At 44.8% G+C, this 9581-nt stretch overlaps 1 long non-coding RNA gene across 1 annotated transcript; it reads right to left on the reverse strand.

Moving 5' to 3' along the window:
- Positions 1–3065: 3065 nt before the first annotated feature.
- Positions 3066–8860, reverse strand: LOC148007280 (uncharacterized). The gene is made up of 2 exons (XR_015649893.1): positions 8623–8860; positions 3066–5476 (listed from the first exon to the last, which is right to left on the reverse strand). It is a non-coding gene; the product is annotated as an uncharacterized LOC148007280 (long non-coding RNA).
- Positions 8861–9581: the final 721 nt, after the last annotated feature.

Raw genomic sequence — 9581 nt, forward strand, 5'->3', positions numbered from 1 at the left:
GGTCCCCTCATTCTGATAAACCTCACACCTCAGGAGATTATGAATTAGGTTTCAGCTACCATGTAACAGATAAGTGAACATAGTTATTGTTGAAGTCTGCCTTCCTAGCATAGCTGTAGCCATTTTGTTCCCTACCCACAATCTATGTCAAATTGTTACTGTAACACACCTGCCAGTCACTGACACAGAAAGACAACTTGACGCAGAGCAGGGTCATGCTGACCGCATACCCTGTGTTCTGTGTTATGAGGTTTGTCAATCTTAGGAAATCACAGCCATAAGCTTCACTTAGAACCCATCAAATTTAAGGTCAATATGAACCGTTAGGTCTAAAATGGCTTGAGCCAGGGATGACCACGGGGCAGTGCCTCCAGCACGTGAGTAGCAGCTCACTGTGGTCTCTGCAGTTTCATATTTATAAGCTGGCCCTGAGAAATGTCCAGTGCTCAGCTTCAAGCCCTTGAGCATGAGCCATCACCCTGGTCGATCAGTCTTCTGGTGTGCGTTCAATAAACCATCCCTGTCTGACTGAGCTTGGTGTTCGTGTGGTTTGTGGAGTGACTCCTGAATCTCTAAGGTTATTATACATTATACAATGTTAGTACTAGTAATTAAAACTGAACTAAATGAATCTGAATTAGCAAGGCGGGCGGGGTTATCTGGCAAGCTGCCACCCTTGCATGTGCTATAGCTTGTCAAATTGCTACTCGATGGATTGTGGCATGGAAAGAAACGAGTCTATGTTTCCGGCATTGTATACTCATGACTTACTAAGATTTTTGTCTGTTTTGGCTTGCTAATAAAATCATTTAAAAATGGACTCAGAAGGAAGTCTGAGGACAGTGTTATTGGACTCAGAGAGACAACTGGGGCAGGGACAACGGGAATCCTGACGATTACCTGGAGATGAGGGAAAGAGAAGGTCACACTTTCTAGTGTAAGAGTCTGAGAAAGCCAGCAGGAGTTTGGCAAGCCTCTTTGTGGGAGGGGGTGGGAAGTGGGGGGGTTATATCAGAAAAGCTGAAAAGCCCTTAGGGTGTTTGGGAAAGCATGCCCATGCTTCAGCTGGAATTCGGAAGAAAAAGTTGTAAAGAAGGAAAAAAAGAAATGTTGGGATTCAGACCTGGGACAAGGAGCTGAGGCATACCTGTTACACATTAAAGCGGACCTGACTTCCAGGTACATCCCTCAGTCCCAACTTGGCAAATCCGCCCCCTACCCTGAACTTTATAGCACAGGGGCTGGGCTTCTCCCCTAGAAGCTCTACCCCATATAATCCAGACATTTTTGGTGTCTCCCTCCCCTCCTCTCCCTCTCTCTGCGTTTTCTCTCTCCCCAGGTGCTTGCACTCTTTGTCTGTTTCCCTCCTCCCTCCCCATTGTCTCCCTCCCCACGGCAACTTCCCGGGCCTCATTTCCTGGGACAGGGAAAAGGCCCGGGAGCCGGGAGCCGCTTCCCAATAAACCTGCCTTTATAAACTCCCACCTTGTCTCATTTCGCCTGCGGAGAAATAACATCAGCAAAGCCTCCCTTTTTCCGAGTTAGAGAAGCAGCAGGGCGGTGCTAGCGCGCTCTGCGAGTTGCACTGAGGGGAGGGGTCTCCAGGAAGGAAAAAGTATTAACTCAACAAAGAGCAATCTCCGGGCAGGCAGGCAGGCACACACACTGTGGAGTTTGCAATATCCTGTCTCTACCCACAGCTACTGGGGGAAGTAGGTTTTCTTTAATGACCTCAACCAAATCCGGATACCTATAATTTCTACAGGACAATTTAAGTCGTCAGGAGCTGATTTGATGCTTCTATTTGTACTGTTACCAGGGAAACGGATGGGAAGGAGGGGGAGCGGTGCATCTTCAATAGCTTCCTAGCTAGCTCATGTCTATCTAGCTGCGGGTTTCACCAGCGCCGATGTTCTCATCCGAGTCAAATGTCTGCGAAAAGCCTTGCATGCATCTTTATAGCTAGCCATTAGTTCTCTCAAGTGGATCGGAACCGTGAGGCTCAGGCAAAGGTCTCCCCAACCCCCACGCATTGATGGTGTTCCCCAGCAGTAGGCCATCTCTGGTGAGCAAAGGCTAAGTTGACAGTCACTACCCAAAGCCTTCTGTCTTCGCATTCAGAGAGCTTCTCACCTGTGTGGACTCTCTCATGTCTCACAAGGCTCGAACCTCACTAAAGGCCTTTCTGTGCTCTTCACAGGCAAGAGCTTTCTCATGGGTGTGGTGTTTCCCTTGGTGAGCGAGATGACCAGTAAGACGGAAGCCTTTCCTGAATTCCTTACACTGGTGTGCTTTCTCACCAGCGTGAGTTCTTCCACACGGAACGAAACTTGATCTATAATCAAAGGTCTTCCCGCGGTCCTTACGTACAAAGTAACTGGCGTCATTTAAGGCAATCAAAGATCGCTACACAAGCCCCACCCAGTCTTGGCATTCATAGTTTTTCACTAGTGTGGATTTTCTGTGGTCTAACAAGTCTCGAACCATAACTAGAGGCCTTTTCCCTTTCCTTACACTCATAATGTTTCTTGACAATATGGGTTTTATTTTCTATATCGAACAAATTTTATCCACAATTAAAGACCTTCCCACATTCCTCAAATCCATTTATATTAAGGCTTTTTTTGTTTTTGTTTTTGTTTTTTTGCCGCTGTGAACTTCAGGATGGCAAGCGGGTTGATGACGCCAACAAAAAGCCGTTCCACACAGTCTCAAAATTAGAAGGTCTCTCGCTGGTATGGTTTTCCCAATGCTGTGAAAGTCGATTGCTATAATGGAAGCCTCTCCCACATTCTTTATACTGACGAGGGTCTCGCGAGGATGAATTCCAAGTTTATTTGGCAAGGTTTGAGGTCCCACAATAGGCCTCCCCAAGGTCCTTACACTCCTAAGGTTTTCTCAAATCAATATGAGTTTTTCTGCTAATCAGAAGCAACCAAAGGCCTCTCCACACTCCACGTTCACGCTTCTTCAGTGTGAAATCACTGCCAAGCAGTAAGTCGTAAGACTTCTTCCCACGGTGTCGCGCCCACCTCGTCCGGCAAGGAAGACGCAACACGGTTGGATTCTTCTCAACAGCCTTTACTGCAGGACACCTTCTTTGTTGATACAGGGAGGCGGCGGCAGCCAGCCCTAAGTGTTACAGCTCCAAATGTTACAGCTCCAAGTGTTACAGCTTTAAGTGTTACCGCGCCTTTGCCGCTCGGCTTATATACACAACAGTATGCTAATCTTCTTTCAGGGATTGGTGGGGCACGAGTCACCCCACTGCCATCCCAGCTACTTGTCCTCCAGAGATTGGCAAGGCATGAACTCCCATTTAGCATAGTACCGCCCCAGCCAGACTGACGTCAGGTGCAAAACTCCATGCATGCTCAGTACTGTTGTTAGGAGGGCGCCAGATTCACCTCATTATCATACAGCTGTCGCACCGCTCCCTACATCTCCCCCTTTTTTGTTTAATAAAATGACTGGTCTAGATCTGGGTGTCACGTCAATCTTGTCATTGCTCCTGTCTTAGGTCGTTCCTGACGATGACTCGGCCTTACCCGTCGTTGGGTCACCCTATCGCCACCGGGCCCCGTGTCTTAGGTTGGTCTGAGCTCGAGGAAAGTTGCCCGTCCCTGGATACAATGACCCCACATGACTGTGACAAAAATGATCTAGGGCGAACTCTTTCAAAGAGGCCAGCCATACATTGGGAGAAGCACCATTGTCAATGGCAGTCATAGCCTGGTAAACAACCGCTTTGTGTCTGGCATGTTCTCTTTTTAAACGGCCAATAAGCCAGAGACATACTCCGCATCCCAGGAGGACAATAGCTCCCCAGGCAAACATGCCCGCCCACTCCTTAAAAAAGGAGAAAGCATTGGTAATCCATGAGGTAAAGTCTTCAATTGTGATGGGGTCCAGCCTAGTGCTGTTGAGGACAGCAATCTGTATCAGCAATTGTCTGGATAGTTGCTCTGCTTTCATGGACCAGTTTCCTTTCAGATAATTTGAGATTTCTTTGCTCTGTTGAGAATGCTGAGAAAAGTTGGCTTGTAAAGGAGTAATGTATAAACCTCTTAGGGAGGAAAGACAGCTGTGTCATATGATACAGTGTTTCAATTTGTTCTTGAACTAAATCTATCCTTTGATTGGCTAATAGAAGGCCAGATGCCAAATGAGTATTAAATTCTTCTTGTATCTCTAGCGCCATTGTAGTTCTTTCTACAATCTGATTGACAGTCTCAGCTGTCTGTATTTGATTGGTCATAGCGATTGTAGCTGTGGTAGCTGCGGCAGCAGACAGCACGATGGCTGAAATTATGACTGCCATAATTCCAAAATCTCTTTTGGTTCACAGCAAATTAAGAATAGGAAAACTATCTGGGTTTGCCTCTACTGGGATTGGCACAAAGGAGGGAATCTTGACCATTACTGAGGTGTCATTGTTGCCATCTCAGCATTCAGCTAAATAGCAGACTACATCAGAGCTATTACAATTTAAAACACCATTGTTGACATTAGTGCTTATCAGAAAGAAAAAGGTGATCTAACACATACTGAAGTACTAGTGGCAGTATTATGTTCCAAGAGGTTATTATATTGAATATTGGTCAACCTGGTATCATTTTTTCTGGTAGCCGAAACATTATACAGCGTGAAGTTCTCACCCATCAACCTAGCAAAGGGGGTCAGGGATGTATATGCCCCTTGCTCATTGGACAGCACCCATTGAAACCAAGGCCAGAGATTATGCTTGCCAGTCTTATTCTCCCCCCAGTCATACTGTACATGGCCAAGAGGAGGGGAAAATTCAAATCCCGGTAGGAATTGTTTTGTTCTATGGAATGGACTCTGACATGGGGTAAAATTAGGTGGAAACTCTTGATTCGGGGGGCAAACGGGTAAGACTCTACTACGGGTAGAGCTATTCTGTGCATAGTTACCTTGCCCTGGGCGTGATGGAACACTACAATTATGCATCACAATTAGTGTTGTAATGTTCAGATCAGCAGAACTATCGACTGACATGTCCTCGCTGGGTGAAGAGACTCCCTGGGCAATTTGACTCAAAGCAGCCAGGATGATCCCGGTGTTCATTGTGCTGTCACTTATAGGATTCAACCAATTAGCTAACGTGGCTCTACGCAACCAAATACAGGGCAGGGAATAGTCTTTAATGGTAAAACATAAGGTATGCAACAGAGAAACGTTAGTGGTGGCATACCGTTGGGGCATTTCTCCAGTTGGCACTATACAAGGAACATCACGCAAACAGGAGGTAGAGAAAAAGGTTGGTAAAACAGTAGAATTGCTATGGACTGGCATGGGTACTGGCCAGGATCTGGCAATAGCCCACAGGGTGATCGAATTAACCTGTATTATCATTCCCAGTAGCAATAGTAGGGTTCGTAGTCTCATCTTCAGGAAGAGCAGAAGGCAATTTTCGAGTCAAGCGCTCAGGTACCCAAGTTGGATTTTCTTGAATCTGCGGAAAAACACAAACAGCTCCCCTAGATCTTGAGATCATGGGATCTGGGCCACACCATTTATCAGTTAAGACATCCTTCCACTTTACTTCTGCATTAGTTATAGGTGTAGTAGCAGCATGGCGATCTGCAGCAGAGCGGCCATGCGCATCCAAAACTAAGAAATTTAGAGTAAAAAGAGCTAAAGAAAGTTGTTCTTTTGGTGTTCGGCTGCTGGCAATTCCCTCTTTTTGTTTTTTTATCAGCTCTTTTAAGGTACGATGTACTCTTTCCACAATTCTTTGACCTTGGGGATTGTATGGCAATCCTGTTGTATGTTTGACCTGCATTGTCTGGCAAAATGCCTGAAAGGACTTTGCAGTGTAGGCAGGCCCATTGTCCGTCTTGAGACTATCAGGCTTTCCCCAGGCTGCCCATGCCTCTAAGCAATGGCTAATGGCATTACGAGCCTTTTCACCAGTCATCAGAGTAGCATGTATAATATCAGAACATGTATCAACAGAAACATGAGCATATTTTAAATTTCCAAATTGAGATATGTGTGTGACATCCATCTGCCAAAGTTTTAGCGGGATCAGACCACGAGGGTTAATCCCTACATGAGGAGGGTGGTGAAATTGAACACAATTCTGGCAACTTAACACCACATCACGAGCTGCAGCTCTAGAGATTTTAAATTTTTGTTGAAGAGTAAAGGCAGGTACATGAAACTTTTGATGAAATTCTCTAGCAAGATCAACCGGAGCAGCATGAAAAATAAACTCTCTACGAGTACTAGCATCCACCAGGGCGTGATTACTGGTCATGGGACCAGGCAAATTAGTATGGGCTCGAATATGTTGTATGAAAAATTTATTTTTTCTGGCCCAAATCAAATTTTGTAATTCTAAAAGAATTTGACATACAGTACTAGTCGACCGAATTGGCCCTGCAATTTCAAGTGAGCGCACCGCATTAACCACATAAGCAGAGTCAGAAATTAAATTAAAAGAATCATGAAATCTTTTGAAAACTTCCAATACAATTTTACATTCTGTAATTTGGGGGGTACCTGGACTATATTGAATTAATACTGGTTCTTGAGAATCAACCATATAGGCACCTACACCGGTTTTGGAGCCATCTGTATAAATATCTAACGCTCCAGACAAAGGCTCTGAGGCAGTGATCTTAGGAAAGATCACTGGATGTTCAGTAAAAAATTGTAGCAACGGATCCTTAGGATAATGATTGTCAAACTCTCCATCAAAACTACAGCGCAATATGGCCCAATCATCTATCAATGCACACAATGTTTCTACCTGAGTGGTTGTATATGGTATAATAATTTTCTTTGGTGAAATACCAAAATGCTGAATGCAAGATTTAACGCCTAATATAGCTAGCTGTGCAACAGCAGAAGGGTAATATTCAAGGGTTTTATTAGGAGAAATATGGGGATAAATCCAAAGAAGTGGACCTTGTTGCCATAATACTCCTGTAGGTTGACAAAAAGTTCTCAGTATACACAAAAGCAGATCTTCCTCTTCCTTGTACCTTTTTAGTATTGCCTTTTCTAGTCTTTCTTCTACTTTCCTCAAGGATAATCATGCTTCCTTGGTTAAAACACGGGGTGAAGTAAGCTGAGAATCCCCTTTCAGGATCTCATAAAGTGGTTGTGAAATCTACATTGGGCATTTTAATATAGGGTCGAATCCTAGTAATTTTTGAAAGTCATTTAATGTTTTTAAATGGTAATTCAATTTTTTGAGGAGAAATGATATGAGAAGTGATTTTAGTTCCTAAATATTCTCCCATTTGGCCCATTTGAACCTTTTCAGGTGCTATGAACAATTGATTGTTTTCAAGCACCTTAACCACTTTTGTATAGGCCGCTTCTAGGGCGGCTAGTATAAACATTTAGCCAGCCCCCTGGGGAGCTTGTCCAGCCAACTTAGGCTTCTAGCTACAGATGCCGGCTCCAAAAGCCAATTGAAACTTTTTATTTATTTGTTCCTTTCTTGAAAGGAGTTAAAGCTACATCAATGGGTGAATCAACCAGCATTTAAAGTTTTAACCATTTTTTTTTCTTTTAAACATGAAACACAAAACATTCAAGCAACGAGAAGCAAAACCCAGACATAAATTGACATACATCCACAGCTTGGTGCACCAAGGACAGACAATAGACACAGAGGAAAAGGACTAGATGGCGTTCCACCAAAGGGACCCAGACATCCTACCTAAAGAACCCAGAACCAGAAACAAGCACTTCTCCAATAGGAGCCAGCAAGGAGGCAAGACGTCTCCCACCTCCTTCTGTTCCCAGGAGAGCTTCAAAAAACTTAAGCTCATTTCCTTCTTTTGCCAAAGCATCTGTGGAGAGTTCGGGAAGACTGTTTTTCTCAACCCCATTCTCTCTCTTGCCTAGGGTGTATATTGTCTCTAGTCAGGGTCCAAAGACTAAAAGCATCTATGAGAATCGACTTTGCTTCTCTAGATTTTAACATAACTCTAAAAGAACACATTACCATTATTACCTTGTCCCCTTTTGACCACTACCATTACCCCAAGTCTTTATCTTTGCACATGCTTTAAATTTCTGTGATACTTCTGAATTCTGCTTACTGGGGCCTTTAAAATCTGTATCCACCACCTGAGTTCCCATTCTAGGGGTCAATATGAGTCTGGTGGTGGAACTGAGGTGGAGTCTTGTGCTTCTTTTTGTTGCTCTGCGGGAGGCCCGGGACCCGATGGTTCTACCTTTACTTTCACTTTCTCTAAGCTGTCAGTGATGCTTTCTAGATTGTCTGACATTTCTAAGGTCAAGGCTTTTAAAGAATATATCTTATTTGTTTCCTGGTCCTGATTATCCTCTTTTTTCATCTCTGCCTTCTCTCTGTTCCTTTTATCTCCTTTTCTTTTCTTTTTTTCTTTCAAGACCTTTACTCCCTCTGACATACTTTGTTGCTCTGCAAGGACCCTCTGACCTGTCCTAACTGCTCTAACCGCTTCCCACACAAAGAAAAAAAATAAACAAAATTACAAGCCTTACCCACAAAGGATCCATTGGAAACAACATAGCTGCAGACTGCAGACCTTTTAGCCTCTAAACCAAGGCTTCCATCGTCTCTGCTCACCTCCAGAGAACTTTATCGTCCCTTACCGGGAACTTTTCCGACGTCGCTCGTCCTGAAGCTGAAGAGTTCTGAGATCCACGAGGATGCCCTCGTCCCCGTACGGGCCACCACTTTGTCGCGCTCACCTCGTCCGGCAAGGAAGACGCAACACGGTTGGATTCTTCTCAACAGCCTTTACTGCAGGACACCTTCTTTGTTGATACAGGGAGGCGGCGGCAGCCAGCCCTAAGTGTTACAGCTCCAAATGTTACAGCTCCAAGTGTTACAGCGCCTTTGCCGCTCGGCTTATATACACAACAGTATGCTAATCTTCTTTCAGGGATTGGTAGGGCACGAGTCCCCCCACTGCCATCCCAGCTACTTGTCCTCCAGAGATTGGCGAGGCATGAACTCCCATTTAGCATAGTACCGCCCCAGCCAGACTGACGTCGGGTGCAAAACTCCACGCATGCTCAGTACTGTTGTTAGGAGGGCGCCAGATTCACCTCATTATCATACAGCTGTCGCACCGCTCCCTACACCACGGTCGTGTTTGGCCTATGAGTTCCCATGTGGTACACGCTTTGTGCCTCAGCCACAGCCTTCCCACGCTCCTTATACACAGAGGACGTCTCCCCGTTAAGGATTTACTGTGAGGTAAACGTATTCATTCCTGTACTCTTCTGGATTGGCCTTAGCTCGTCCCGTTACTTCTGAAAGTGGATGTCTCACGGCCAAGGGCTTCATTTTCTTTTTTTCCCCTTTGGATTTAGTACAAAACTGTTCTTTCTGAAAATACACCTTGCATCTCCTATCTTGACTCCAAATCGGAAAAGGGGAGAAAAAAAAAAAGATCATTCCCTTCAGAAGGGATAAATATCCAGTGGTAACAGTAAAAAGAGACCGGAGACGGAGTGATACTGGGAGTCGGTATGGATGAAGTAGGAGCTTGGTTAGGAGAATTACCAAAGTCAATGCCCACAGCGAGGCTCTGTTCCACAAACCC

The sequence above is a fragment of the Rattus norvegicus genome, chromosome 1 (assembly GCF_021556685.1).
Source record: "Rattus norvegicus strain SHRSP/BbbUtx chromosome 1, alternate assembly SHRSP_T2T, whole genome shotgun sequence".
Taxonomy (NCBI): domain Eukaryota; kingdom Metazoa; phylum Chordata; class Mammalia; order Rodentia; family Muridae; genus Rattus; species Rattus norvegicus.